General features: G+C 45.4%; 33 non-coding genes across 33 annotated transcripts; 27 read left to right on the top strand and 6 right to left on the bottom strand.

Annotated features, from left to right (window-relative positions):
- Positions 1-194: 194 nt before the first annotated feature.
- TRNAY-GUA (transfer RNA tyrosine (anticodon GUA)) lies at positions 195-280 on the top strand. Its single transcript is given in 2 exon segments — positions 195-231; positions 245-280. It is a non-coding gene; the product is annotated as a tRNA-Tyr (tRNA).
- Positions 281-893: 613 nt separating this feature from the next.
- On the top strand, positions 894-965 carry TRNAA-CGC (transfer RNA alanine (anticodon CGC)). The gene has a single exon. It is a non-coding gene; the product is annotated as a tRNA-Ala (tRNA).
- A 756-nt stretch (positions 966-1,721) lies between these two features.
- On the top strand, positions 1,722-1,807 carry TRNAY-GUA (transfer RNA tyrosine (anticodon GUA)). The gene is given in 2 exon segments: positions 1,722-1,758; positions 1,772-1,807. It is a non-coding gene; the product is annotated as a tRNA-Tyr (tRNA).
- A 613-nt stretch (positions 1,808-2,420) lies between these two features.
- On the top strand, positions 2,421-2,492 carry TRNAA-CGC (transfer RNA alanine (anticodon CGC)). The gene has a single exon. It is a non-coding gene; the product is annotated as a tRNA-Ala (tRNA).
- Positions 2,493-2,687: 195 nt separating this feature from the next.
- On the bottom strand, positions 2,688-2,760 carry TRNAM-CAU (transfer RNA methionine (anticodon CAU)). Its single transcript has one exon. It is a non-coding gene; the product is annotated as a tRNA-Met (tRNA).
- A 164-nt stretch (positions 2,761-2,924) lies between these two features.
- On the top strand, positions 2,925-2,996 carry TRNAA-UGC (transfer RNA alanine (anticodon UGC)). Its single transcript has one exon. It is a non-coding gene; the product is annotated as a tRNA-Ala (tRNA).
- Positions 2,997-3,752: 756 nt separating this feature from the next.
- Positions 3,753-3,838, top strand: TRNAY-GUA (transfer RNA tyrosine (anticodon GUA)). The gene is given in 2 exon segments: positions 3,753-3,789; positions 3,803-3,838. It is a non-coding gene; the product is annotated as a tRNA-Tyr (tRNA).
- Positions 3,839-4,446: 608 nt separating this feature from the next.
- Positions 4,447-4,518, top strand: TRNAA-CGC (transfer RNA alanine (anticodon CGC)). The gene has a single exon. It is a non-coding gene; the product is annotated as a tRNA-Ala (tRNA).
- A 756-nt stretch (positions 4,519-5,274) lies between these two features.
- Positions 5,275-5,360, top strand: TRNAY-GUA (transfer RNA tyrosine (anticodon GUA)). Its single transcript is given in 2 exon segments — positions 5,275-5,311; positions 5,325-5,360. It is a non-coding gene; the product is annotated as a tRNA-Tyr (tRNA).
- Positions 5,361-5,973: 613 nt separating this feature from the next.
- TRNAA-CGC (transfer RNA alanine (anticodon CGC)) lies at positions 5,974-6,045 on the top strand. Its single transcript has one exon. It is a non-coding gene; the product is annotated as a tRNA-Ala (tRNA).
- Positions 6,046-6,240: 195 nt separating this feature from the next.
- Positions 6,241-6,313, bottom strand: TRNAM-CAU (transfer RNA methionine (anticodon CAU)). Its single transcript has one exon. It is a non-coding gene; the product is annotated as a tRNA-Met (tRNA).
- A 164-nt stretch (positions 6,314-6,477) lies between these two features.
- On the top strand, positions 6,478-6,549 carry TRNAA-UGC (transfer RNA alanine (anticodon UGC)). Its single transcript has one exon. It is a non-coding gene; the product is annotated as a tRNA-Ala (tRNA).
- Positions 6,550-7,305: 756 nt separating this feature from the next.
- Positions 7,306-7,391, top strand: TRNAY-GUA (transfer RNA tyrosine (anticodon GUA)). The gene is given in 2 exon segments: positions 7,306-7,342; positions 7,356-7,391. It is a non-coding gene; the product is annotated as a tRNA-Tyr (tRNA).
- A 613-nt stretch (positions 7,392-8,004) lies between these two features.
- Positions 8,005-8,076, top strand: TRNAA-CGC (transfer RNA alanine (anticodon CGC)). Its single transcript has one exon. It is a non-coding gene; the product is annotated as a tRNA-Ala (tRNA).
- Positions 8,077-8,832: 756 nt separating this feature from the next.
- TRNAY-GUA (transfer RNA tyrosine (anticodon GUA)) lies at positions 8,833-8,918 on the top strand. The gene is given in 2 exon segments: positions 8,833-8,869; positions 8,883-8,918. It is a non-coding gene; the product is annotated as a tRNA-Tyr (tRNA).
- A 613-nt stretch (positions 8,919-9,531) lies between these two features.
- TRNAA-CGC (transfer RNA alanine (anticodon CGC)) lies at positions 9,532-9,603 on the top strand. The gene has a single exon. It is a non-coding gene; the product is annotated as a tRNA-Ala (tRNA).
- A 195-nt stretch (positions 9,604-9,798) lies between these two features.
- Positions 9,799-9,871, bottom strand: TRNAM-CAU (transfer RNA methionine (anticodon CAU)). The gene has a single exon. It is a non-coding gene; the product is annotated as a tRNA-Met (tRNA).
- Positions 9,872-10,035: 164 nt separating this feature from the next.
- Positions 10,036-10,107, top strand: TRNAA-UGC (transfer RNA alanine (anticodon UGC)). The gene has a single exon. It is a non-coding gene; the product is annotated as a tRNA-Ala (tRNA).
- A 756-nt stretch (positions 10,108-10,863) lies between these two features.
- Positions 10,864-10,949, top strand: TRNAY-GUA (transfer RNA tyrosine (anticodon GUA)). Its single transcript is given in 2 exon segments — positions 10,864-10,900; positions 10,914-10,949. It is a non-coding gene; the product is annotated as a tRNA-Tyr (tRNA).
- A 613-nt stretch (positions 10,950-11,562) lies between these two features.
- On the top strand, positions 11,563-11,634 carry TRNAA-CGC (transfer RNA alanine (anticodon CGC)). Its single transcript has one exon. It is a non-coding gene; the product is annotated as a tRNA-Ala (tRNA).
- A 195-nt stretch (positions 11,635-11,829) lies between these two features.
- Positions 11,830-11,902, bottom strand: TRNAM-CAU (transfer RNA methionine (anticodon CAU)). Its single transcript has one exon. It is a non-coding gene; the product is annotated as a tRNA-Met (tRNA).
- A 164-nt stretch (positions 11,903-12,066) lies between these two features.
- On the top strand, positions 12,067-12,138 carry TRNAA-UGC (transfer RNA alanine (anticodon UGC)). The gene has a single exon. It is a non-coding gene; the product is annotated as a tRNA-Ala (tRNA).
- Positions 12,139-12,894: 756 nt separating this feature from the next.
- On the top strand, positions 12,895-12,980 carry TRNAY-GUA (transfer RNA tyrosine (anticodon GUA)). Its single transcript is given in 2 exon segments — positions 12,895-12,931; positions 12,945-12,980. It is a non-coding gene; the product is annotated as a tRNA-Tyr (tRNA).
- Positions 12,981-13,593: 613 nt separating this feature from the next.
- TRNAA-CGC (transfer RNA alanine (anticodon CGC)) lies at positions 13,594-13,665 on the top strand. The gene has a single exon. It is a non-coding gene; the product is annotated as a tRNA-Ala (tRNA).
- Positions 13,666-13,860: 195 nt separating this feature from the next.
- Positions 13,861-13,933, bottom strand: TRNAM-CAU (transfer RNA methionine (anticodon CAU)). The gene has a single exon. It is a non-coding gene; the product is annotated as a tRNA-Met (tRNA).
- Positions 13,934-14,097: 164 nt separating this feature from the next.
- TRNAA-UGC (transfer RNA alanine (anticodon UGC)) lies at positions 14,098-14,169 on the top strand. Its single transcript has one exon. It is a non-coding gene; the product is annotated as a tRNA-Ala (tRNA).
- A 756-nt stretch (positions 14,170-14,925) lies between these two features.
- Positions 14,926-15,011, top strand: TRNAY-GUA (transfer RNA tyrosine (anticodon GUA)). The gene is given in 2 exon segments: positions 14,926-14,962; positions 14,976-15,011. It is a non-coding gene; the product is annotated as a tRNA-Tyr (tRNA).
- A 613-nt stretch (positions 15,012-15,624) lies between these two features.
- On the top strand, positions 15,625-15,696 carry TRNAA-CGC (transfer RNA alanine (anticodon CGC)). Its single transcript has one exon. It is a non-coding gene; the product is annotated as a tRNA-Ala (tRNA).
- Positions 15,697-16,452: 756 nt separating this feature from the next.
- Positions 16,453-16,538, top strand: TRNAY-GUA (transfer RNA tyrosine (anticodon GUA)). The gene is given in 2 exon segments: positions 16,453-16,489; positions 16,503-16,538. It is a non-coding gene; the product is annotated as a tRNA-Tyr (tRNA).
- Positions 16,539-17,151: 613 nt separating this feature from the next.
- TRNAA-CGC (transfer RNA alanine (anticodon CGC)) lies at positions 17,152-17,223 on the top strand. Its single transcript has one exon. It is a non-coding gene; the product is annotated as a tRNA-Ala (tRNA).
- Positions 17,224-17,418: 195 nt separating this feature from the next.
- On the bottom strand, positions 17,419-17,491 carry TRNAM-CAU (transfer RNA methionine (anticodon CAU)). Its single transcript has one exon. It is a non-coding gene; the product is annotated as a tRNA-Met (tRNA).
- A 164-nt stretch (positions 17,492-17,655) lies between these two features.
- TRNAA-UGC (transfer RNA alanine (anticodon UGC)) lies at positions 17,656-17,727 on the top strand. Its single transcript has one exon. It is a non-coding gene; the product is annotated as a tRNA-Ala (tRNA).
- Positions 17,728-18,483: 756 nt separating this feature from the next.
- TRNAY-GUA (transfer RNA tyrosine (anticodon GUA)) lies at positions 18,484-18,569 on the top strand. Its single transcript is given in 2 exon segments — positions 18,484-18,520; positions 18,534-18,569. It is a non-coding gene; the product is annotated as a tRNA-Tyr (tRNA).
- Positions 18,570-18,990: the final 421 nt, after the last annotated feature.

Raw genomic sequence — 18,990 nt, 5'->3', positions numbered from 1 at the left:
GAACATCCACTTTGGTGTGAAATCCTCCTTTGAGGTGATAAGACGTAACTCACAGTGTGCTCTCAGAAGTGGTAGCTTTGAGAGGGAGCCGCGATTAATATTGATGATTTTCATCTGTCTGCTCCTGGTCCCCACCCCCCACAACCTTTCTTGAGCGAGAGGTAATTTCAGTGCTATGAGCTTCTGCTACCCCTCCTTCGATAGCTCAGTTGGTAGAGCGGAGGACTGTAGCATTAATTCGGGCATCCTTAGGTCGCTGGTTCAAATCCGGCTCGAAGGATTTTGTGGTTTCATTTCCATGTCTTTTGCTGTTAATCAACAATACCTTCCGTTGATTATGAAAAAGTCCCCGAGCTTTGATAAATACTGGAAAAGAAGCGTACTCTATCTGCTTTCAAAGGGAATTGATGACATAGTCATCGCTAGGGGAGGCGTGAAGAACAGTAAAGGAAACCTGCTGATCAAAACTGCTACCAAAGCATTGCATTAGTACATGTATGCCCTTGGCAGACTTCCAATTGCATTGCACCACGGTAGCTGCTTGGCAGCCAATCACACTGTGACTTGCCTTCAATTTGAGTGTCCACCGATGGGCAAGAGGGCATAGCCAATGGAATCATCCCCCGAAAGGCTGAGCAAGCTGGAAAGTAGACCAACAGTTTACACATTTGGGGAAATCCTGAGAAGTTTTGCATTCCAAACTGAGCAAATAAAAGCCCTGCCGGAGAATCGAACCCTGATTGCACTAAGTATATGCTCCATGAAGACAGCCCTCACGTAAGGCGTGGGCAATTTCATGCCTGACACTTTACATTCTAGTCTCAAATCGAGACTTTGCAGTCCGTGGGCTCCAGAGTCTCCTTGCATCCAGCAAAACTTTAGAGGGCAGTGGAGGGGATGTAGCTCAGTGGTAGAGCGCATGCTTCGCATGTATGAGGCCCCGGGTTCAATCCCCGGCATCTCCAGACTTTTGCCATGCTTATCTTGGATTTTGGCAGAAAACTAGGCTGGCTGTCAGTATTAAGGAAGAGATATGCCATGCAACTGGGATACGAACCCCACTTAAACTGTGAGACGTGTGCCTTGGAAAACCCCATGAAATGGGGCAATCTCATTTTTGATGCTTATAGAACCAAAGAATCTTACTTGTTTAAGCCATCAAAGTGATGATTAATCTTGGCAATCTTAATACATTTAGGATAGAAATCTGTGGCAGCCATCTTGGTCATTGGTAAGGGTTCTTCCTCTAAACCAGAGACTCTCTACAGTAGCTTCAAGAAAAACTGAATATGTTGCCTTTACTCTACTGATTTTTCCATTCTCTTTCCTTTCAAAAATGAACCCAAAATGCATGTTCTTGAAGCTGGGTGCGTGGTAATGACTCCCATAACTTTCTGTCATTTTTCTCACGGTTAAAGGCTTCCATCCATTTGCCACCAATGCTTCCTAAGGTCTTTGTATCAAAGTTCCTTTCCTTTCTGTAAAATTCATCATTGCGGCGCCCCTGCTTTTCACCAAGCCAAGACGGAACATCCACTTTGGTGTGAAATCCTCCTTTGAGGTGATAAGACGTAACTCACAGTGTGCTCTCAGAAGTGGTAGCTTTGAGAGGGAGCCGCGATTAATATTGATGATTTTCATCTGTCTGCTCCTGGTCCCCACCCCCCACAACCTTTCTTGAGCGAGAGGTAATTTCAGTGCTATGAGCTTCTGCTACCCCTCCTTCGATAGCTCAGTTGGTAGAGCGGAGGACTGTAGCATTAATTCGGGCATCCTTAGGTCGCTGGTTCAAATCCGGCTCGAAGGATTTTGTGGTTTCATTTCCATGTCTTTTGCTGTTAATCAACAATACCTTCCGTTGATTATGAAAAAGTCCCCGAGCTTCGATAAATACTGGAAAAGAAGCGTACTCTATCTGCTTTCAAAGGGAATTGATGACATAGTCATCGCTAGGGGAGGCGTGAAGAACAGTAAAGGAAACCTGCTGAACAAAACTGCTACCAAAGCATTGCATTAGTACATGTATGCCCTTGGCAGACTTCCAATTGCATTGCACCACGGTAGCTGCTTGGCAGCCAATCACACTGTGACTTGCCTTCAATTTGAGTGTCCACCGATGGGCAAGAGGGCATAGCCAATGGAATCATCCCCCGAAAGGCTGAGCAAGCTGGAAAGTAGACCAACAGTTTACACATTTGGGGAAATCCTGAGAAGTTTTGCATTCCAAACTGAGCAAATAAAAGCCCTGCCGGAGAATCGAACCCTGATTGCACTAAGTATATGCTCCATGAAGACAGCCCTCACGTAAGGCGTGGGCAATTTCATGCCTGACACTTTACATTCTAGTCTCAAATCGAGACTTTGCAGTCCGTGGGCTCCAGAGTCTCCTTGCATCCAGCAAAACTTTAGAGGGCAGTGGAGGGGATGTAGCTCAGTGGTAGAGCGCATGCTTCGCATGTATGAGGCCCCGGGTTCAATCCCCGGCATCTCCAGGAGTCGCTGTTCTGTATCTTGGCTTTTTCCAGAAGGCTAGCCTGCCACCTTGTGGAAAGTTGAGGTTTCTCAGGCAGTTGGGGGGTCAGAACCCCACTTAAATAGGTTGCATTGAAAAATATTGTTTGAAATAGGCATAGTTTCCACTTTTCAAGAAAATCTGAGAATTTTGCTTGCCAAAAGGAGGAAATAAATGCCCTCTCTGAGGATCGAACTCAGGACCTTCAGATTATGAGACTGACACGCTGCCTACTGCGCTAAGAAGGCTGCACACAAGCATCTCTAAACAAGACTATAGACCAGGAAGATAATCCAGGTGCGAGGCTTAAGGATTTTCCTGACTGAGACTTTATGCTGCAGTGTCAAGTGGGTTGACTTGGCAGACACTTACATTCAGGGTTTCCATGCATACAGTAAAACTTGGCATACAAGGGGATGTAGCTCAGTGGTAGAGCGCATGCTTTGCATGTATGAGGCCCCGGGTTCAATCCCCGGCATCTCCAGACTTTTGCCATGCTTATCTTGGATTTTGGCAGAAAACTAGGCTGGCTGTCAGTATTAAGGAAGAGATATGCCATGCAACTGGGATACGAACCCCACTTAAACTGTGAGACGTGTGCCTTGGAAAACCCCATGAAATGGGGCTATCTCATTTTTGATGCTTATAGAACCAAAGAATCTTACTTGTTTAAGCCATCAAAGTGATGATTAATCTTGGCAATCTTAATACATTTAGGATAGAAATCTGTGGCAGCCATCTTGGTCATTGGTAAGGGTTCTTCCTCTAAACCAGAGACTCTCTACAGTAGCTTCAAGAAAAACTGAATATGTTGCCTTTACTCTACTGATTTTTCCATTCTCTTTCCTTTCAAAAATGAACCCAAAATGCATGTTCTTGAAGCTGGGTGCGTGGTAATGACTCCCATAACTTTCTGTCATTTTTCTCACGGTTAAAGGCTTCCATCCATTTGCCACCAATGCTTCCTAAGGTCTTTGTATCAAAGTTCCTTTCCTTTCTGTAAAATTCATCATTGCGGCGCCCCTGCTTTTCACCAAGCCAAGACGGAACATCCACTTTGGTGTGAAATCCTCCTTTGAGGTGATAAGACGTAACTCACAGTGTGCTCTCAGAAGTGGTAGCTTTGAGAGGGAGCCGCGATTAATATTGATGATTTTCATCTGTCTGCTCCTGGTCCCCACCCCCCACAACCTTTCTTGAGCGAGAGGTAATTTCAGTGCTATGAGCTTCTGCTACCCCTCCTTCGATAGCTCAGTTGGTAGAGCGGAGGACTGTAGCATTAATTCGGGCATCCTTAGGTCGCTGGTTCAAATCCGGCTCGAAGGATTTTGTGGTTTCATTTCCATGTCTTTTGCTGTTAATCAACAATACCTTCCGTTGATTATGAAAAAGTCCCCGAGCTTTGATAAATACTGGAAAAGAAGCGTACTCTATCTGCTTTCAAAGGGAATTGATGACATAGTCATCGCTAGGGGAGGCGTGAAGAACAGTAAAGGAAACCTGCTGATCAAAACTGCTACCAAAGCATTGGTACATGTATGCCCTTGGCAGACTTCCAATTGCATTGCACCACGGTAGCTGCTTGGCAGCCAATCACACTGTGACTTGCCTTCAATTTGAGTGTCCACCGATGGGCAAGAGGGCATAGCCAATGGAATCATCCCCCGAAAGGCTGAGCAAGCTGGAAAGTAGACCAACAGTTTACACATTTGGGGAAATCCTGAGAAGTTTTGCATTCCAAACTGAGCAAATAAAAGCCCTGCCGGAGAATCGAACCCTGATTGCACTAAGTATATGCTCCATGAAGACAGCCCTCACGTAAGGCGTGGGCAATTTCATGCCTGACACTTTACATTCTAGTCTCAAATCGAGACTTTGCAGTCCGTGGGCTCCAGAGTCTCCTTGCATCCAGCAAAACTTTAGAGGGCAGTGGAGGGGATGTAGCTCAGTGGTAGAGCGCATGCTTCGCATGTATGAGGCCCCGGGTTCAATCCCCGGTATCTCCAGACTTTTGCCATGCTTATCTTGGATTTTGGCAGAAAACTAGGCTGGCTGTCAGTATTAAGGAAGAGATATGCCATGCAACTGGGATACGAACCCCACTTAAACTGTGAGACGTGTGCCTTGGAAAACCCCATGAAATGGGGCAATCTCATTTTTGATGCTTATAGAACCAAAGAATCTTACTTGTTTAAGCCATCAAAGTGATGATTAATCTTGGCAATCTTAATACATTTAGGATAGAAATCTGTGGCAGCCATCTTGGTCATTGGTAAGGGTTCTTCCTCTAAACCAGAGACTCTCTACAGTAGCTTCAAGAAAAACTGAATATGTTGCCTTTACTCTACTGATTTTTCCATTCTCTTTCCTTTCAAAAATGAACCCAAAATGCATGTTCTTGAAGCTGGGTGCGTGGTAATGACTCCCATAACTTTCTGTCATTTTTCTCACGGTTAAAGGCTTCCATCCATTTGCCACCAATGCTTCCTAAGGTCTTTGTATCAAAGTTCCTTTCCTTTCTGTAAAATTCATCATTGCGGCGCCCCTGCTTTTCACCAAGCCAAGACGGAACATCCACTTTGGTGTGAAATCCTCCTTTGAGGTGATAAGACGTAACTCACAGTGTGCTCTCAGAAGTGGTAGCTTTGAGAGGGAGCCGCGATTAATATTGATGATTTTCATCTGTCTGCTCCTGGTCCCCACCCCCCACAACCTTTCTTGAGCGAGAGGTAATTTCAGTGCTATGAGCTTCTGCTACCCCTCCTTCGATAGCTCAGTTGGTAGAGCGGAGGACTGTAGCATTAATTCGGGCATCCTTAGGTCGCTGGTTCAAATCCGGCTCGAAGGATTTTGTGGTTTCATTTCCATGTCTTTTGCTGTTAATCAACAATACCTTCCGTTGATTATGAAAAAGTCCCCGAGCTTCGATAAATACTGGAAAAGAAGCGTACTCTATCTGCTTTCAAAGGGAATTGATGACATAGTCATCGCTAGGGGAGGCGTGAAGAACAGTAAAGGAAACCTGCTGATCAAAACTGCTACCAAAGCATTGCATTAGTACATGTATGCCCTTGGCAGACTTCCAATTGCATTGCACCACGGTAGCTGCTTGGCAGCCAATCACACTGTGACTTGCCTTCAATTTGAGTGTCCACCGATGGGCAAGAGGGCATAGCCAATGGAATCATCCCCCGAAAGGCTGAGCAAGCTGGAAAGTAGACCAACAGTTTACACATTTGGGGAAATCCTGAGAAGTTTTGCATTCCAAACTGAGCAAATAAAAGCCCTGCCGGAGAATCGAACCCTGATTGCACTAAGTATATGCTCCATGAAGACAGCCCTCACGTAAGGCGTGGGCAATTTCATCCCTGACACTTTACATTCTAGTCTCAAATCGAGACTTTGCAGTCCGTGGGCTCCAGAGTCTCCTTGCATCCAGCAAAACTTTAGAGGGCAGTGGAGGGGATGTAGCTCAGTGGTAGAGTGCATGCTTCGCATGTATGAGGCCCCGGGTTCAATCCCCGGCATCTCCAGGAGTCGCTGTTCTGTATCTCGGCTTTTTCCAGAAGGCTAGCCTGCCACCTTGTGGAAAGTTGAGGTTTCTCAGGCAGTTGGGGGGTCAGAACCCCACTTAAATAGGTTGCATTGAAAAATATTGTTTGAAATAGGCATAGTTTCCACTTTTCAAGAAAATCTGAGAATTTTGCTTGCCAAAAGGAGGAAATAAATGCCCTCTCTGAGGAACGAACTCAGGACCTTCAGATTATGAGACTGACGCGCTGCCTACTGCGCTAAGAAGGCTGCACACAAGCATCTCTAAACAAGACTATAGACCAGGAAGATAATCCAGGTGCGAGGCTTAAGGATTTTCCTGACTGAGACTTTATGCTGCAGTGTCAAGTGGGTTGACTTGGCAGACACTTACATTCAGGGTTTCCATGCATACAGTAAAACTTGGCATACAAGGGGATGTAGCTCAGTGGTAGAGCGCATGCTTTGCATGTATGAGGCCCCGGGTTCAATCCCCGGCATCTCCAGACTTTTGCCATGCTTATCTTGGATTTTGGCAGAAAACTAGGCTGGCTGTCAGTATTAAGGAAGAGATATGCCATGCAACTGGGATACGAACCCCACTTAAACTGTGAGACGTGTGCCTTGGAAAACCCCATGAAATGGGGCTATCTCATTTTTGATGCTTATAGAACCAAAGAATCTTACTTGTTTAAGCCATCAAAGTGATGATTAATCTTGGCAATCTTAATACATTTAGGATAGAAATCTGTGGCAGCCATCTTGGTCATTGGTAAGGGTTCTTCCTCTAAACCAGAGACTCTCTACAGTAGCTTCAAGAAAAACTGAATATGTTGCCTTTACTCTACTGATTTTTCCATTCTCTTTCCTTTCAAAAATGAACCCAAAATGCATGTTCTTGAAGCTGGGTGCGTGGTAATGACTCCCATAACTTTCTGTCATTTTTCTCACGGTTAAAGGCTTCCATCCATTTGCCACCAATGCTTCCTAAGGTCTTTGTATCAAAGTTCCTTTCCTTTCTGTAAAATTCATCATTGCGGCGCCCCTGCTTTTCACCAAGCCAAGACGGAACATCCACTTTGGTGTGAAATCCTCCTTTGAGGTGATAAGACGTAACTCACAGTGTGCTCTCAGAAGTGGTAGCTTTGAGAGGGAGCCGCGATTAATATTGATGATTTTCATCTGTCTGCTCCTGGTCCCCACCCCCCACAACCTTTCTTGAGCGAGAGGTAATTTCAGTGCTATGAGCTTCTGCTACCCCTCCTTCGATAGCTCAGTTGGTAGAGCGGAGGACTGTAGCATTAATTCGGGCATCCTTAGGTCGCTGGTTCAAATCCGGCTCGAAGGATTTTGTGGTTTCATTTCCATGTCTTTTGCTGTTAATCAACAATACCTTCCGTTGATTATGAAAAAGTCCCCGAGCTTTGATAAATACTGGAAAAGAAGCGTACTCTATCTGCTTTCAAAGGGAATTGATGACATAGTCATCGCTAGGGGAGGCGTGAAGAACAGTAAAGGAAACCTGCTGATCAAAACTGCTACCAAAGCATTGCATTAGTACATGTATGCCCTTGGCAGACTTCCAATTGCATTGCACCACGGTAGCTGCTTGGCAGCCAATCACACTGTGACTTGCCTTCAATTTGAGTGTCCACCGATGGGCAAGAGGGCATAGCCAATGGAATCATCCCCCGAAAGGCTGAGCAAGCTGGAAAGTAGACCAACAGTTTACACATTTGGGGAAATCCTGAGAAGTTTTGCATTCCAAACTGAGCAAATAAAAGCCCTGCCGGAGAATCGAACCCTGATTGCACTAAGTATATGCTCCATGAAGACAGCCCTCACGTAAGGCGTGGGCAATTTCATGCCTGACACTTTACATTCTAGTCTCAAATCGAGACTTTGCAGTCCGTGGGCTCCAGAGTCTCCTTGCATCCAGCAAAACTTTAGAGGGCAGTGGAGGGGATGTAGCTCAGTGGTAGAGCGCATGCTTCGCATGTATGAGGCCCCGGGTTCAATCCCCGGCATCTCCAGACTTTTGCCATGCTTATCTTGGATTTTGGCAGAAAACTAGGCTGGCTGTCAGTATTAAGGAAGAGATATGCCATGCAACTGGGATACGAACCCCACTTAAACTGTGAGACGTGTGCCTTGGAAAACCCCATGAAATGGGGCAATCTCATTTTTGATGCTTATAGAACCAAAGAATCTTACTTGTTTAAGCCATCAAAGTGATGATTAATCTTGGCAATCTTAATACATTTAGGATAGAAATCTGTGGCAGCCATCTTGGTCATTGGTAAGGGTTCTTCCTCTAAACCAGAGACTCTCTACAGTAGCTTCAAGAAAAACTGAATATGTTGCCTTTACTCTACTGATTTTTCCATTCTCTTTCCTTTCAAAAATGAACCCAAAATGCATGTTCTTGAAGCTGGGTGCGTGGTAATGACTCCCATAACTTTCTGTCATTTTTCTCACGGTTAAAGGCTTCCATCCATTTGCCACCAATGCTTCCTAAGGTCTTTGTATCAAAGTTCCTTTCCTTTCTGTAAAATTCATCATTGCGGCGCCCCTGCTTTTCACCAAGCCAAGACGGAACATCCACTTTGGTGTGAAATCCTCCTTTGAGGTGATAAGACGTAACTCACAGTGTGCTCTCAGAAGTGGTAGCTTTGAGAGGGAGCCGCGATTAATATTGATGATTTTCATCTGTCTGCTCCTGGTCCCCACCCCCCACAACCTTTCTTGAGCGAGAGGTAATTTCAGTGCTATGAGCTTCTGCTACCCCTCCTTCGATAGCTCAGTTGGTAGAGCGGAGGACTGTAGCATTAATTCGGGCATCCTTAGGTCGCTGGTTCAAATCCGGCTCGAAGGATTTTGTGGTTTCATTTCCATGTCTTTTGCTGTTAATCAACAATACCTTCCGTTGATTATGAAAAAGTCCCCGAGCTTCGATAAATACTGGAAAAGAAGCGTACTCTATCTGCTTTCAAAGGGAATTGATGACATAGTCATCGCTAGGGGAGGCGTGAAGAACAGTAATGGAAACCTGCTGATCAAAACTGCTACCAAAGCATTGCATTAGTACATGTATGCCCTTGGCAGACTTCCAATTGCATTGCACCACGGTAGCTGCTTGGCAGCCAATCACACTGTGACTTGCCTTCAATTTGAGTGTCCACCGATGGGCAAGAGGGCATAGCCAATGGAATCATCCCCCGAAAGGCTGAGCAAGCTGGAAAGTAGACCAACAGTTTACACATTTGGGGAAATCCTGAGAAGTTTTGCATTCCAAACTGAGCAAATAAAAGCCCTGCCGGAGAATCGAACCCTGATTGCACTAAGTATATGCTCCATGAAGACAGCCCTCACGTAAGGCGTGGGCAATTTCATGCCTGACACTTTACATTCTAGTCTCAAATCGAGACTTTGCAGTCCGTGGGCTCCAGAGTCTCCTTGCATCCAGCAAAACTTTAGAGGGCAGTAGAGGGGATGTAGCTCAGTGGTAGAGCGCATGCTTCGCTTGTATGAGGCCCCGGGTTCAATCCCCGGCATCTCCAGGAGTCGCTGTTCTGTATCTCGGCTTTTTCCAGAAGGCTAGCCTGCCACCTTGTGGAAAGTTGAGGTTTCTCAGGCAGTTGGGGGGTCAGAACCCCACTTAAATAGGTTGCATTGAAAAATATTGTTTGAAATAGGCATAGTTTCCACTTTTCAAGAAAATCTGAGAATTTTGCTTGCCAAAAGGAGGAAATAAATGCCCTCTCTGAGGATCGAACTCAGGACCTTCAGATTATGAGACTGACGCGCTGCCTACTGCGCTAAGAAGGCTGCACACAAGCATCTCTAAACAAGACTATAGACCAGGAAGATAATCCAGGTGCGAGGCTTAAGGATTTTCCTGACTGAGACTTTATGCTGCAGTGTCAAGTGGGTTGACTTGGCAGACACTTACATTCAGGGTTTCCATGCAGACAGTAAAACTTGGCATACAAGGGGATGTAGCTCAGTGGTAGAGCGCATGCTTTGCATGTATGAGGCCCCGGGTTCAATCCCCGGCATCTCCAGACTTTTGCCATGCTTATCTTGGATTTTGGCAGAAAACTAGGCTGGCTGTCAGTATTAAGGAAGAGATATGCCATGCAACTGGGATACGAACCCCACTTAAACTGTGAGACGTGTGCCTTGGAAAACCCCATGAAATGGGGCTATCTCATTTTTGATGCTTATAGAACCAAAGAATCTTACTTGTTTAAGCCATCAAAGTGATGATTAATCTTGGCAATCTTAATACATTTAGGATAGAAATCTGTGGCAGCCATCTTGGTCATTGGTAAGGGTTCTTCCTCTAAACCAGAGACTCTCTACAGTAGCTTCAAGAAAAACTGAATATGTTGCCTTTACTCTACTGATTTTTCCATTCTCTTTCCTTTCAAAAATGAACCCAAAATGCATGTTCTTGAAGCTGGGTGCGTGGTAATGACTCCCATAACTTTCTGTCATTTTTCTCACGGTTAAAGGCTTCCATCCATTTGCCACCAATGCTTCCTAAGGTCTTTGTATCAAAGTTCCTTTCCTTTCTGTAAAATTCATCATTGCGGCGCCCCTGCTTTTCACCAAGCCAAGACGGAACATCCACTTTGGTGTGAAATCCTCCTTTGAGGTGATAAGACGTAACTCACAGTGTGCTCTCAGAAGTGGTAGCTTTGAGAGGGAGCCGCGATTAATATTGATGATTTTCATCTGTCTGCTCCTGGTCCCCACCCCCCACAACCTTTCTTGAGCGAGAGGTAATTTCAGTGCTATGAGCTTCTGCTACCCCTCCTTCGATAGCTCAGTTGGTAGAGCGGAGGACTGTAGCATTAATTCGGGCATCCTTAGGTCGCTGGTTCAAATCCGGCTCGAAGGATTTTGTGGTTTCATTTCCATGTCTTTTGCTGTTAATCAACAATACCTTCCGTTGATTATGAAAAAGTCCCCGAGCTTCGATAAATACTGGAAAAGAAGCGTACTCTATCTGCTTTCAAAGGGAATTGATGACATAGTCATCGCTAGGGGAGGCGTGAAGAACAGTAAAGGAAACCTGCTGAACAAAACTGCTACCAAAGCATTGCATTAGTACATGTATGCCCTTGGCAGACTTCCAATTGCATTGCACCACGGTAGCTGCTTGGCAGCCAATCACACTGTGACTTGCCTTCAATTTGAGTGTCCACCGATGGGCAAGAGGGCATAGCCAATGGAATCATCCCCCGAAAGGCTGAGCAAGCTGGAAAGTAGACCAACAGTTTACACATTTGGGGAAATCCTGAGAAGTTTTGCATTCCAAACTGAGCAAATAAAAGCCCTGCCGGAGAATCGAACCCTGATTGCACTAAGTATATGCTCCATGAAGACAGCCCTCACGTAAGGCGTGGGCAATTTCATGCCTGACACTTTACATTCTAGTCTCAAATCGAGACTTTGCAGTCCGTGGGCTCCAGAGTCTCCTTGCATCCAGCAAAACTTTAGAGGGCAGTGGAGGGGATGTAGCTCAGTGGTAGAGCGCATGCTTCGCATGTATGAGGCCCCGGGTTCAATCCCCGGCATCTCCAGGAGTCGCTGTTCTGTATCTCGGCTTTTTCCAGAAGGCTAGCCTGCCACCTTGTGGAAAGTTGAGGTTTCTCAGGCAGTTGGGGGGTCAGAACCCCACTTAAATAGGTTGCATTGAAAAATATTGTTTGAAATAGGCATAGTTTCCACTTTTCAAGAAAATCTGAGAATTTTGCTTGCCAAAAGGAGGAAATAAATGCCCTCTCTGAGGATCGAACTCAGGACCTTCAGATTATGAGACTGACACGCTGCCTACTGCGCTAAGAAGGCTGCACACAAGCATCTCTAAACAAGACTATAGACCAGGAAGATAATCCAGGTGCGAGGCTTAAGGATTTTCCTGACTGAGACTTTATGCTGCAGTGTCAAGTGGGTTGACTTGGCAGACACTTACATTCAGGGTTTCCATGCATACAGTAAAACTTGGCATACAAGGGGATGTAGCTCAGTGGTAGAGCGCATGCTTTGCATGTATGAGGCCCCGGGTTCAATCCCCGGCATCTCCAGACTTTTGCCATGCTTATCTTGGATTTTGGCAGAAAACTAGGCTGGCTGTCAGTATTAAGGAAGAGATATGCCATGCAACTGGGATACGAACCCCACTTAAACTGTGAGACGTGTGCCTTGGAAAACCCCATGAAATGGGGCTATCTCATTTTTGATGCTTATAGAACCAAAGAATCTTACTTGTTTAAGCCATCAAAGTGATGATTAATCTTGGCAATCTTAATACATTTAGGATAGAAATCTGTGGCAGCCATCTTGGTCATTGGTAAGGGTTCTTCCTCTAAACCAGAGACTCTCTACAGTAGCTTCAAGAAAAACTGAATATGTTGCCTTTACTCTACTGATTTTTCCATTCTCTTTCCTTTCAAAAATGAACCCAAAATGCATGTTCTTGAAGCTGGGTGCGTGGTAATGACTCCCATAACTTTCTGTCATTTTTCTCACGGTTAAAGGCTTCCATCCATTTGCCACCAATGCTTCCTAAGGTCTTTGTATCAAAGTTCCTTTCCTTTCTGTAAAATTCATCATTGCGGCGCCCCTGCTTTTCACCAAGCCAAGACGGAACATCCACTTTGGTGTGAAATCCTCCTTTGAGGTGATAAGACGTAACTCACAGTGTGCTCTCAGAAGTGGTAGCTTTGAGAGGGAGCCGCGATTAATATTGATGATTTTCATCTGTCTGCTCCTGGTCCCCACCCCCCACAACCTTTCTTGAGCGAGAGGTAATTTCAGTGCTATGAGCTTCTGCTACCCCTCCTTCGATAGCTCAGTTGGTAGAGCGGAGGACTGTAGCATTAATTCGGGCATCCTTAGGTCGCTGGTTCAAATCCGGCTCGAAGGATTTTGTGGTTTCATTTCCATGTCTTTTGCTGTTAATCAACAATACCTTCCGTTGATTATGAAAAAGTCCCCGAGCTTTGATAAATACTGGAAAAGAAGCGTACTCTATCTGCTTTCAAAGGGAATTGATGACATAGTCATCGCTAGGGGAGGCGTGAAGAACAGTAAAGGAAACCTGCTGATCAAAACTGCTACCAAAGCATTGCATTAGTACATGTATGCCCTTGGCAGACTTCCAATTGCATTGCACCACGGTAGCTGCTTGGCAGCCAATCACACTGTGACTTGCCTTCAATTTGAGTGTCCACCGATGGGCAAGAGGGCATAGCCAATGGAATCATCCCCCGAAAGGCTGAGCAAGCTGGAAAGTAGACCAACAGTTTACACATTTGGGGAAATCCTGAGAAGTTTTGCATTCCAAACTGAGCAAATAAAAGCCCTGCCGGAGAATCGAACCCTGATTGCACTAAGTATATGCTTCATGAAGACAGCCCTCACGTAAGGCGTGGGCAATTTCATGCCTGACACTTTACATTCTAGTCTCAAATCGAGACTTTGCAGTCCGTGGGCTCCAGAGTCTCCTTGCATCCAGCAAAACTTTAGAGGGCAGTGGAGGGGATGTAGCTCAGTGGTAGAGTGCATGCTTCGCATGTATGAGGCCCCGGGTTCAATCCCCGGCATCTCCAGGAGTCGCTGTTCTGTATCTCGGCTTTTTCCAGAAGGCTAGCCTGCCACCTTGTGGAAAGTTGAGGTTTCTCAGGCAGTTGGGGGGTCAGAACCCCACTTAAATAGGTTGCATTGAAAAATATTGTTTGAAATAGGCATAGTTTCCACTTTTCAAGAAAATCTGAGAATTTTGCTTGCCAAAAGGAGGAAATAAATGCCCTCTCTGAGGATCGAACTCAGGACCTTCAGATTATGAGACTGACGCGCTGCCTACTGCGCTAAGAAGGCTGCACACAAGCATCTCTAAACAAGACTATAGACCAGGAAGATAATCCAGGTGCGAGGCTTAAGGATTTTCCTGACTGAGACTTTATGCTGCAGTGTCAAGTGGGTTGACTTGGCAGACACTTACATTCAGGGTTTCCATGCATACAGTAAAACTTGGCATACAAGGGGATGTAGCTCAGTGGTAGAGCGCATGCTTTGCATGTATGAGGCCCCGGGTTCAATCCCCGGCATCTCCAGACTTTTGCCATGCTTATCTTGGATTTTGGCAGAAAACTAGGCTGGCTGTCAGTATTAAGGAAGAGATATGCCATGCAACTGGGATACGAACCCCACTTAAACTGTGAGACGTGTGCCTTGGAAAACCCCATGAAATGGGGCAATCTCATTTTTGATGCTTATAGAACCAAAGAATCTTACTTGTTTAAGCCATCAAAGTGATGATTAATCTTGGCAATCTTAATACATTTAGGATAGAAATCTGTGGCAGCCATCTTGGTCATTGGTAAGGGTTCTTCCTCTAAACCAGAGACTCTCTACAGTAGCTTCAAGAAAAACTGAATATGTTGCCTTTACTCTACTGATTTTTCCATTCTCTTTCCTTTCAAAAATGAACCCAAAATGCATGTTCTTGAAGCTGGGTGCGTGGTAATGACTCCCATAACTTTCTGTCATTTTTCTCACGGTTAAAGGCTTCCATCCATTTGCCACCAATGCTTCCTAAGGTCTTTGTATCAAAGTTCCTTTCCTTTCTGTAAAATTCATCATTGCGGCGCCCCTGCTTTTCACCAAGCCAAGACGGAACATCCACTTTGGTGTGAAATCCTCCTTTGAGGTGATAAGACGTAACTCACAGTGTGCTCTCAGAAGTGGTAGCTTTGAGAGGGAGCCGCGATTAATATTGATGATTTTCATCTGTCTGCTCCTGGTCCCCACCCCCCACAACCTTTCTTGAGCGAGAGGTAATTTCAGTGCTATGAGCTTCTGCTACCCCTCCTTCGATAGCTCAGTTGGTAGAGCGGAGGACTGTAGCATTAATTCGGGCATCCTTAGGTCGCTGGTTCAAATCCGGCTCGAAGGATTTTGTGGTTTCATTTCCATGTCTTTTGCTGTTAATCAACAATACCTTCCGTTGATTATGAAAAAGTCCCCGAGCTTTGATAAATACTGGAAAAGAAGCGTACTCTATCTGCTTTCAAAGGGAATTGATGACATAGTCATCGCTAGGGGAGGCGTGAAGAACAGTAAAGGAAACCTGCTGATCAAAACTGCTACCAAAGCATTGCATTAGTACATGTATGCCCTTGGCAGACTTCCAATTGCATTGCACCACGGTAGCTGCTTGGCAGCCAATCACACTGTGACTTGCCTTCAATTTGAGTGTCCACCGATGGGCAAGAGGGCATAGCCAATGGAATCATCCCCCGAAAGGCTGAGCAAGCTGGAAAGTAGACCAACAGTTTACACATTTGGGGAAATCCTGAGAAGTTTTGCATTCCAAACTGAGCAAATAAAAGCCCTGCCGGAGAATCGAACCCTGATTGCACTAAGTATATGCTCCATGAAGACAGCCCTCACGTAAGGCGTGGGCAATTTCATGCCTGACACTTTACATTCTAGTCTCAAATCGAGACTTTGCAGTCCGTGGGCTCCAGAGTCTCCTTGCATCCAGCAAAACTTTAGAGGGCAGTGGAGGGGATGTAGCTCAGTGGTAGAGCGCATGCTTCGCATGTATGAGGCCCCGGGTTCAATCCCCGGCATCTCCAGACTTTTGCCATGCTTATCTTGGATTTTGGCAGAAAACTAGGCTGGCTGTCAGTATTAAGGAAGAGATATGCCATGCAACTGGGATACGAACCCCACTTAAACTGTGAGACGTGTGCCTTGGAAAACCCCATGAAATGGGGCAATCTCATTTTTGATGCTTATAGAACCAAAGAATCTTACTTGTTTAAGCCATCAAAGTGATGATTAATCTTGGCAATCTTAATACATTTAGGATAGAAATCTGTGGCAGCCATCTTGGTCATTGGTAAGGGTTCTTCCTCTAAACCAGAGACTCTCTACAGTAGCTTCAAGAAAAACTGAATATGTTGCCTTTACTCTACTGATTTTTCCATTCTCTTTCCTTTCAAAAATGAACCCAAAATGCATGTTCTTGAAGCTGGGTGCGTGGTAATGACTCCCATAACTTTCTGTCATTTTTCTCACGGTTAAAGGCTTCCATCCATTTGCCACCAATGCTTCCTAAGGTCTTTGTATCAAAGTTCCTTTCCTTTCTGTAAAATTCATCATTGCGGCGCCCCTGCTTTTCACCAAGCCAAGACGGAACATCCACTTTGGTGTGAAATCCTCCTTTGAGGTGATAAGACGTAACTCACAGTGTGCTCTCAGAAGTGGTAGCTTTGAGAGGGAGCCGCGATTAATATTGATGATTTTCATCTGTCTGCTCCTGGTCCCCACCCCCCACAACCTTTCTTGAGCGAGAGGTAATTTCAGTGCTATGAGCTTCTGCTACCCCTCCTTCGATAGCTCAGTTGGTAGAGCGGAGGACTGTAGCATTAATTCGGGCATCCTTAGGTCGCTGGTTCAAATCCGGCTCGAAGGATTTTGTGGTTTCATTTCCATGTCTTTTGCTGTTAATCAACAATACCTTCCGTTGATTATGAAAAAGTCCCCGAGCTTCGATAAATACTGGAAAAGAAGCGTACTCTATCTGCTTTCAAAGGGAATTGATGACATAGTCATCGCTAGGGGAGGCGTGAAGAACAGTAAAGGAAACCTGCTGAACAAAACTGCTACCAAAGCATTGCATTAGTACATGTATGCCCTTGGCAGACTTCCAATTGCATTGCACCACGGTAGCTGCTTGGCAGCCAATCACACTGTGACTTGCCTTCAATTTGAGTGTCCACCGATGGGCAAGAGGGCATAGCCAATGGAATCATCCCCCGAAAGGCTGAGCAAGCTGGAAAGTAGACCAACAGTTTACACATTTGGGGAAATCCTGAGAAGTTTTGCATTCCAAACTGAGCAAATAAAAGCCCTGCCGGAGAATCGAACCCTGATTGCACTAAGTATATGCTCCATGAAGACAGCCCTCACGTAAGGCGTGGGCAATTTCATGCCTGACACTTTACATTCTAGTCTCAAATCGAGACTTTGCAGTCCGTGGGCTCCAGAGTCTCCTTGCATCCAGCAAAACTTTAGAGGGCAGTGGAGGGGATGTAGCTCAGTGGTAGAGCGCATGCTTCGCATGTATGAGGCCCCGGGTTCAATCCCCGGCATCTCCAGGAGTCGCTGTTCTGTATCTCGGCTTTTTCCAGAAGGCTAGCCTGCCACCTTGTGGAAAGTTGAGGTTTCTCAGGCAGTTGGGGGGTCAGAACCCCACTTAAATAGGTTGCATTGAAAAATATTGTTTGAAATAGGCATAGTTTCCACTTTTCAAGAAAATCTGAGAATTTTGCTTGCCAAAAGGAGGAAATAAATGCCCTCTCTGAGGATCGAACTCAGGACCTTCAGATTATGAGACTGACACGCTGCCTACTGCGCTAAGAAGGCTGCACACAAGCATCTCTAAACAAGACTATAGACCAGGAAGATAATCCAGGTGCGAGGCTTAAGGATTTTCCTGACTGAGACTTTATGCTGCAGTGTCAAGTGGGTTGACTTGGCAGACACTTACATTCAGGGTTTCCATGCATACAGTAAAACTTGGCATACAAGGGGATGTAGCTCAGTGGTAGAGCGCATGCTTTGCATGTATGAGGCCCCGGGTTCAATCCCCGGCATCTCCAGACTTTTGCCATGCTTATCTTGGATTTTGGCAGAAAACTAGGCTGGCTGTCAGTATTAAGGAAGAGATATGCCATGCAACTGGGATACGAACCCCACTTAAACTGTGAGACGTGTGCCTTGGAAAACCCCATGAAATGGGGCTATCTCATTTTTGATGCTTATAGAACCAAAGAATCTTACTTGTTTAAGCCATCAAAGTGATGATTAATCTTGGCAATCTTAATACATTTAGGATAGAAATCTGTGGCAGCCATCTTGGTCATTGGTAAGGGTTCTTCCTCTAAACCAGAGACTCTCTACAGTAGCTTCAAGAAAAACTGAATATGTTGCCTTTACTCTACTGATTTTTCCATTCTCTTTCCTTTCAAAAATGAACCCAAAATGCATGTTCTTGAAGCTGGGTGCGTGGTAATGACTCCCATAACTTTCTGTCATTTTTCTCACGGTTAAAGGCTTCCATCCATTTGCCACCAATGCTTCCTAAGGTCTTTGTATCAAAGTTCCTTTCCTTTCTGTAAAATTCATCATTGCGGCGCCCCTGCTTTTCACCAAGCCAAGACGGAACATCCACTTTGGTGTGAAATCCTCCTTTGAGGTGATAAGACGTAACTCACAGTGTGCTCTCAGAAGTGGTAGCTTTGAGAGGGAGCCGCGATTAATATTGATGATTTTCATCTGTCTGCTCCTGGTCCCCACCCCCCACAACCTTTCTTGAGCGAGAGGTAATTTCAGTGCTATGAGCTTCTGCTACCCCTCCTTCGATAGCTCAGTTGGTAGAGCGGAGGACTGTAGCATTAATTCGGGCATCCTTAGGTCGCTGGTTCAAATCCGGCTCGAAGGATTTTGTGGTTTCATTTCCATGTCTTTTGCTGTTAATCAACAATACCTTCCGTTGATTATGAAAAAGTCCCCGAGCTTTGATAAATACTGGAAAAGAAGCGTACTCTATCTGCTTTCAAAGGGAATTGATGACATAGTCATCGCTAGGGGAGGCGTGAAGAACAGTAAAGGAAACCTGCTGATCAAAACTGCTACCAAAGCATTGCATTAGTACATGTATGCCCTTGGCAGACTTCCAATTGCATTGCACCACGGTAGCTGCTTGGCAGCCAATCACACTGTGACTTGCCTTCAATTTGAGTGTCCACCGATGGGCAAGAGGGCATAGCCAATGGAATCATCCCCCGAAAGGCTGAGCAAGCTGGAAAGTAGACCAACAGTTTACACATTTGGGGAAATCCTGAGAAGTTTTGCATTCCAAA

This window comes from Lissotriton helveticus, chromosome 1_2 (assembly GCF_964261635.1).
Source record: "Lissotriton helveticus chromosome 1_2, aLisHel1.1, whole genome shotgun sequence".
NCBI classification, from domain to species: Eukaryota; Metazoa; Chordata; class Amphibia; order Caudata; family Salamandridae; genus Lissotriton; species Lissotriton helveticus.
The sequence above is the reverse complement of the archived record's forward strand: the minus strand, read 5'-3'. Positions and strand labels throughout refer to the sequence as shown.